This window comes from Prionailurus bengalensis, chromosome B1, assembly GCF_016509475.1.
Source record: "Prionailurus bengalensis isolate Pbe53 chromosome B1, Fcat_Pben_1.1_paternal_pri, whole genome shotgun sequence".
Taxonomy (NCBI): Eukaryota; Metazoa; Chordata; class Mammalia; order Carnivora; family Felidae; genus Prionailurus; species Prionailurus bengalensis.
In genome coordinates this window covers 32,290,623-32,297,127 of record NC_057344.1, presented here as the reverse complement: position 1 = coordinate 32,297,127, position 6,505 = coordinate 32,290,623, and positions in this window count along the sequence as shown.

The window sequence follows — 6,505 nt, the reverse complement described above, 5'->3', positions numbered from 1 at the left end:
AATTGCCTGCCTACTGCTCAGCACAGGCTGGAGTGCAGCCTGCAGACCCACGGCTTTTCCAAAGACTCCCACACTGATTTTTGAAAAGACTGGAGCACATCTATTAGGACTCCCTTACATTGTAAGCAGATCCAGTTGAAGGAGCAGCCAACTCATGTATTGTGATGTAAATGGTGTTGTTCCACACCCCGTGCTTTTCATCTTCCAAGAGTTTCACAAACACGGACTAATTAATAAGCCTCTTTTCCATGCTGGCAGGGAGGAGTTGTAAGAAAAGAGCTGATGGGTGGTTTTCCAGATCAACACATGTTAATTTTTACCTAAGGCTGAGGAGAAAGAAAGAAAAAAATGTATAGTGTTGAACACGTAACTGTGTCGGCCACTTTCGCATTCTTTATTTTCTTTCAACCTCACGACAGTCTTGGCAGGAAAAGAATCTTGGCACAGAGGTCTTCTTGTCACCAGTTTTACAGATGGGAAAGTGACGGCTCCTAAAGGTAACTTTCTGACAGTTACACAGTTATAAGCGAAGGCTGGAGGTGGGACTTGAACTCAGGTCTGTGAATTTCCTGCGCTCACACCCTTTCTGTTACTCCATAGGACGCAGACCGGAAGTTGAGCATTTTCGCTGTATTGGTGATTATCATTGTTATTGTTACCAGTTAGTGCTATTAATATTTAATGACCATAATATTTCATAGTTATTAAGTCACAATCTTTGAGGCACTTAGAGTTCTATGCAACTATTCTGCTTTTGCTCAGTTCCGAAATGGCAAATATTTGGATTTGATATTACAAGTCATTTTGGTCTCATTTCTGTCTTACAAGCAATTTTTCATGGGTTCAAACTCTTGGAACTTGCAAAAATCTGGAATTAAAAACAATGCTTGCTTTGTCCTCAGAAGTTTTGTTCATGACGCACCAGATGTTCTGGTCTATGATAAAAAAAAAAAAATTCTTCTTAGTTTTTAAAGGAAGAAAACACAGACGGTGTTAAGGACACATCTTTCAGTCTTATTATCACTTACAAAGAACTGGGACTGTGGCTTCTCTTGAGTGGACCACTCCCAGGTATGCAGAGCGCTAGAGAACTCTTTCCTGGCCTGGGGTCGATTATCCCTCCTTGACTTTTGCTATCGGTTCGAAGGGCATCATGGCCCAATAATGGTCCCAGTGCTGTTCACTCTTCAATCCACCGAACAGACCGGACTGAGCCTTGTGCTCTGACTCCTTCCCTTCTGAGCACCTATTTGAGAGGCACCTGGGACCTGGGACCATAAGAAGGAGATATTAACTGACCCCAAGGCAGGAGCAGTTGTAGTAGTTCTGTTCTTTCAAAGATGATAAACCAGAGACTATAGGGTTTCAGTACTCACACGCTGGCAAGTGGGAGAGCGAGCCTGGGGGCCTCAAAAACCCTGCTGGTGCTATTGTCAAATTTACTGAGTCTCTACGGAAGGCAGGCATTTCACATATTCATTTAATTGTTAATTTTTTGTTGCATGCCTACACTGTGCCCAGTACTATTCTAGGTGTTGGGAACAGAGCAGTGAAGACCAGAAACAAAAATTCAACACTCACGGAGCTTATGTTCTTTAACATATATAGGTGTTGCTATTTAACCATAACAATGATACATACATACATATGTATATATGTGTATATATGTATATGTATATATACTCCTTAGCCATGTATATTTTTATTGATGTGATCTTGCGTAAATCACTGCATTGAGTCTTGTCTCCTCAAGTGCAAACCAAGGACAACCATATATATGTATACGTATATATATGATATACATGTGAATACATGTGTATACATATATACATACAGTTGCTTTTGGTTTGCATTTGAGGAGATAACGATTTAACGCAGTGATTTAATAAAGATTGCATAGCTAAGGATGATAGAATTTGAATCCAGATCTCTGCATTCTAGCCATTTCCATTTTATCATACCATGTTCTGTGCATATAATTATATAATTTATGGAAAATAGAATTTTACTGTTCCACGTAGGATCAGCTATAGGGAAATAACCAAAAGCACTGATGTGCCATTTCAATATATTTCCAACATTCAGGCCATGGGTCCCTTGTATATTTTTTCATTGAAACAAATTCCAGTAGTAGTTTTGGGAATTACTTGTATCTTATTATTTGTATTTGACTATTTGAAATCATCCAGGGGAGAAGGTGAAGATGTAGCCATCGGCCTGGGCCACAGGAGCTGGTTAGCAAGGGGAATCTACAAGGTCAAAGGTAGAATGGAGGGGTTCGTAGCACTACGCAGCAATCCCTTTTTCTTGAATTACTATGGTTTGGAGAATACGAAGCCATCAGATTAACACACTATCATAAGACCTTTCCCATCAATTCCCACTCAGAGTCACTCAATAGAAAATAGGGAAATGCGAAAGAGAGGCATGAATTTCATCTTGGATGAAATTAGGAAAATCGGTGACCCCAAATCACGATTTGTGAGGAAGGCATGGCAATGGCATTGAGAGTCAAACAGGAATGTGTAGAGACTGAGAAAAGATGCTTCAGCTGCTACAGACAAAGCTGGCAGGATGAGGTGTGATGATCCTAAGCTCCAAACCAATGGTCTTCTGTTGAAACAACTGGAAGTAACATATAGTCTGATGGCAGACACACCTCTGGACCCCATTTGGCAGAGGCATAAAGCACACTAGGTAAGACTGATGTGGGAAGGACGCAAGGAAGCCGTGGACGTATGAAGTAGTCAGTGAGGAAGAGTAGCAGCCACTGTGAGAAATAGCACAAGTGCTGTTTTACCTCGCCCAAGAGGAAGTAAAAGCTAAAACAAGCATCTCTCTCTTTCTCGCTCTCTTCTCTTGTACACACACACACACACACCCCACATCCCTCTGAAATAAGAATTTTTGCTAGCCTGTACATGGTCCTAGACCCTTCCCTTTCAAACTTCTGGCAACTAGCTGATACAGAAAAAACTCACTTTAAAGATGAGTATTATTGGGCACCTGTGTGGCTCAGTTGGTTAAGCATCCGACTTCGGCTCAGGTCATGATCTCGAGGTTTGTGAGTCTGAGCCCCACATCGCACTCTGTGCTGACAGCTCAGAGCCTGGAGCCTGCTCCGGATTCCGTGTCTCCCTCTCTCTCTGCCCCTCTCCTGCTCATGCTCTGTCTCTCTCTCAAAAATAAACATTAAGTTTTTTTTAAAAAATGAGTATTATGAAGAAGGTATCAAAACATGATTTAAATGCATACGCCAGGAGAGAAAATAAAAAAAAAAAAAAAGGTAGGTGATGACAACACTCACCAGAAAAAAAAAGAAAAGTTTTCACAAACCTGATGGTAATTCTGATCAAGCTCATTGCCATAATAATAATAAAATAATTTCTCTATGAAACAATAGCTCAAAGCAGAGATACAATAGCTCAATGGAAACAAGCAACACAATAGAAAGCAATGGAATATAAGCTGGTACAGCTGATGAAAAAGTGAAGGAAAAAATAGAAGCATCTGAAAAATTAAGGCCACATTTGAGGGAGTAGAGAAGAAGACAAGCATACAAATGGCAATATACAGGTACACTAAGAGTCAAGGGTGGCTAGAGAGACCATGATAGATATGAATGATGGACACTAGAGATCCAGCTTATCAATAGCTGGAGTCTCTAGCAAGACAGACTGCAATGAAGGAACAAGGAATGTATTTTATGTTACAATTAAAGGAAAGTTTCCAAAAATGAAAGAAGCCTGGAAGCTACACCTTAAAAGGGAATGCTGTATCCCAAGGGGGAAAAAATGACACATAGCTATCAACACTAAGACAAATCACTGGACTTCACATACAGAGAAAGGCACTTTTAGGCAGGCAGATAAAAATATCAAGAGTGAGACCAACTGCCAGTTTGCATCTGTTTTCCAGGCATAATTATTTACTGTGCCCCTTCTCACGGTCAGAAGTGTCTGGACTTCACCAATTATGGGATTTCCTTGCTTATATAAGGGAAATTAAAGAGAGGAATGAAAAGGGAAGGCATGACTGCAGACATCCCCATAGCAACATTCAATACTGGGAGCTAGCTTTAAAACAAACCCTTGTATGACGTTCTCAGAGATATGCGGTGTAACCCCAGAAATTTTATACCCAACTGAACAGCCATTCAAATAGAAACAGAGCAACCATTTTTTTAAATATGCATGAACCAAAGTAATAATTCTCCTGAGTCCTTAAATCAACTGCTGGCAAACAGTCTTCAGCTAACCAGGAAAGAAAAAAGGAACTGGGGCAGTTGTGCTCCAATTTAAAATCATGATATCTTCGCATTCCCCGCAATCTGTTCCTCTTTATTCCCTATTTCGGTTAACATTATCACAGAATCCAATTGTCTAACCAGCAGACTGGGACTTAATACCAGCCCCCTCTTCTCCCTCATTCCCACATCTAATCAGTCTGTAGGTCCTGTCAAGCTGCAAGGCTCACTCTCAAATCTTTCCTCTACTTTCCATCTCTATTGGCAATCCTTAGGTCAGGTATGTCACTCTTACCAGGATTATTGCGACTTCCTCCTAATTTGCAGGAGTCATTTAAAAACACTTATCAGCGGGCATGGCATAGGTACTGATCAGTCAGTATGGACACCTGCCGTAGGCACCAATACAGCACACAGGTGCATATGAGCCATCTTTCATCCCTCGCCTGCTTGGACTCCTTGCCTCCAGTAACCACTTGCTCCAATCCATAATCCACACTGTAGTTACTGTCATTTTTCTATAGTTTAAAGTGTATCGGGTCACTCCTTGACTCAAGTTCCTGTAAGAGTTTTCCGTGACCTGCTGCACAGTCCTGGGGATGAAATCCAAACTCTCTGGCATGGTCTCCAAGATCCTTTAGGACCTCGCTTCCACTTCATTCATAAAGTCTCACATTCACTGCCCCACAGCCACTCTGAACTTGCAGTTTGGTGAATGCCCTAAAAGCTCTTTGCGATTCAAGAGTGGGACCGACAAGTCAAGTGTCATATCTGGAACAGAAATGGAATGCACATTTCCCTAAAAGTTCCCGATTCTGGTTCTGGAATTACATCATGAAAATCCACATGGGATAAGTTCCAGGGCCAAGGGGTCAAGCAACTGACCCAAGAGGCTACCAGCCAGAGAGGTCTCTTCTCTCTTGCTTTCTTTCCATTTTGAGATTTCTATATTTATTAAGCAACCAGCCACTTTACATCATAGACACACTTCATCTTTTTTTTTTTTTTTTTTATTAATTGACTGACAAGATCGTCCCTAAGGATTGGCTCTCAAAGTGATGCTATTTCCTACCATTTGTGACAGATCAGCTACCTCTCCCACATGGAAAGGCAGAGCTGCCTCCGGGGATCAAAATTCAGTGTGTTCGTTCACTAATTTAACAAGTATTTGTTGGGCACCTCAGGCACTGAGCTCAGTGCTCCACATAAAGTGTTGAGAGAGAGATGACCCCTGTTCTTATGAGCCTTCAGCCTAAAGTAGACAACAAATGAATCCAAATCATGACAAGGACACAAGCAGAGTTCAGTTAAAGAGAGTAAGTGGGAAACCTGCATGATCAGAGGTCGGCCAAGGCCTCCATGAGCACAGGATACTTGATCTCAGGCCTGAAGGACGACAAGACACCAGGCTGCAAAGAGCAAGATCTTCCCCGTGAGAAGATCAAGGGCAAGCACAGTCAAGGCAGAGAGATAGTCTTCACAGAGAAAATCAAAACTGAGGTGACTTTCTCAGATTAGTGCTTAGAGATACCATCTCATCCACGCATGCAAGGAACGCGGTTTACGTGGTTTCAAGAAACTATACCCTTGTAGACAGAAAGGAGATAATCCAATCATGAGTATGCTTGTGAACAGTCTGCTTGAAAATGACATTGAGGAGCACATTCACCTAAATGTGCTTTGTGAATTTCCCTTTACATGTCTCTGTGACGGCCTTCCATCTGCAGCATTCACTATCAACCTCTGCCACAAAATTCCTACCATTCTTTGAAGGCCCTTTCAGCCCTGCCTCCCCCCATAGAACCTTCTCTGACCACTCCAACCCTCTGTGATTGCTGTCTTCTCCGAGTTCCTGCAGCCCTTCTATATTCCTGTATGAGCTATTCTCTATGGATTATTTCCTTCCAGGGGCATGCACCTTGCTCTCTTCCTATGACTTTAGACTGGCCTCAAGCCTTTGTGCCCAGCCTCCAAATCTTGACCCAGTGTCTGATGGGTCAGTTATAACATTTGTTCAACATGCAGTTTCAAACTTAAGTAGACCACCCACCTACCTCAAGAATTCCATACAGCCAAAGTCCAACCCAGGAAGTAGGATCCTTCTGAGTTTTTATGAAGGAATTTGACCAGATGGATACATAAGTAAATGCGTACAGAAAAATGACCTAAAGTCACACATATTCTCTCCTGCAAGTGAGAACCTCAGAACGCTTTCCATGTAAGCAAAAGCTGTAGTAAGATTTCCTCAACCAGAGCTCA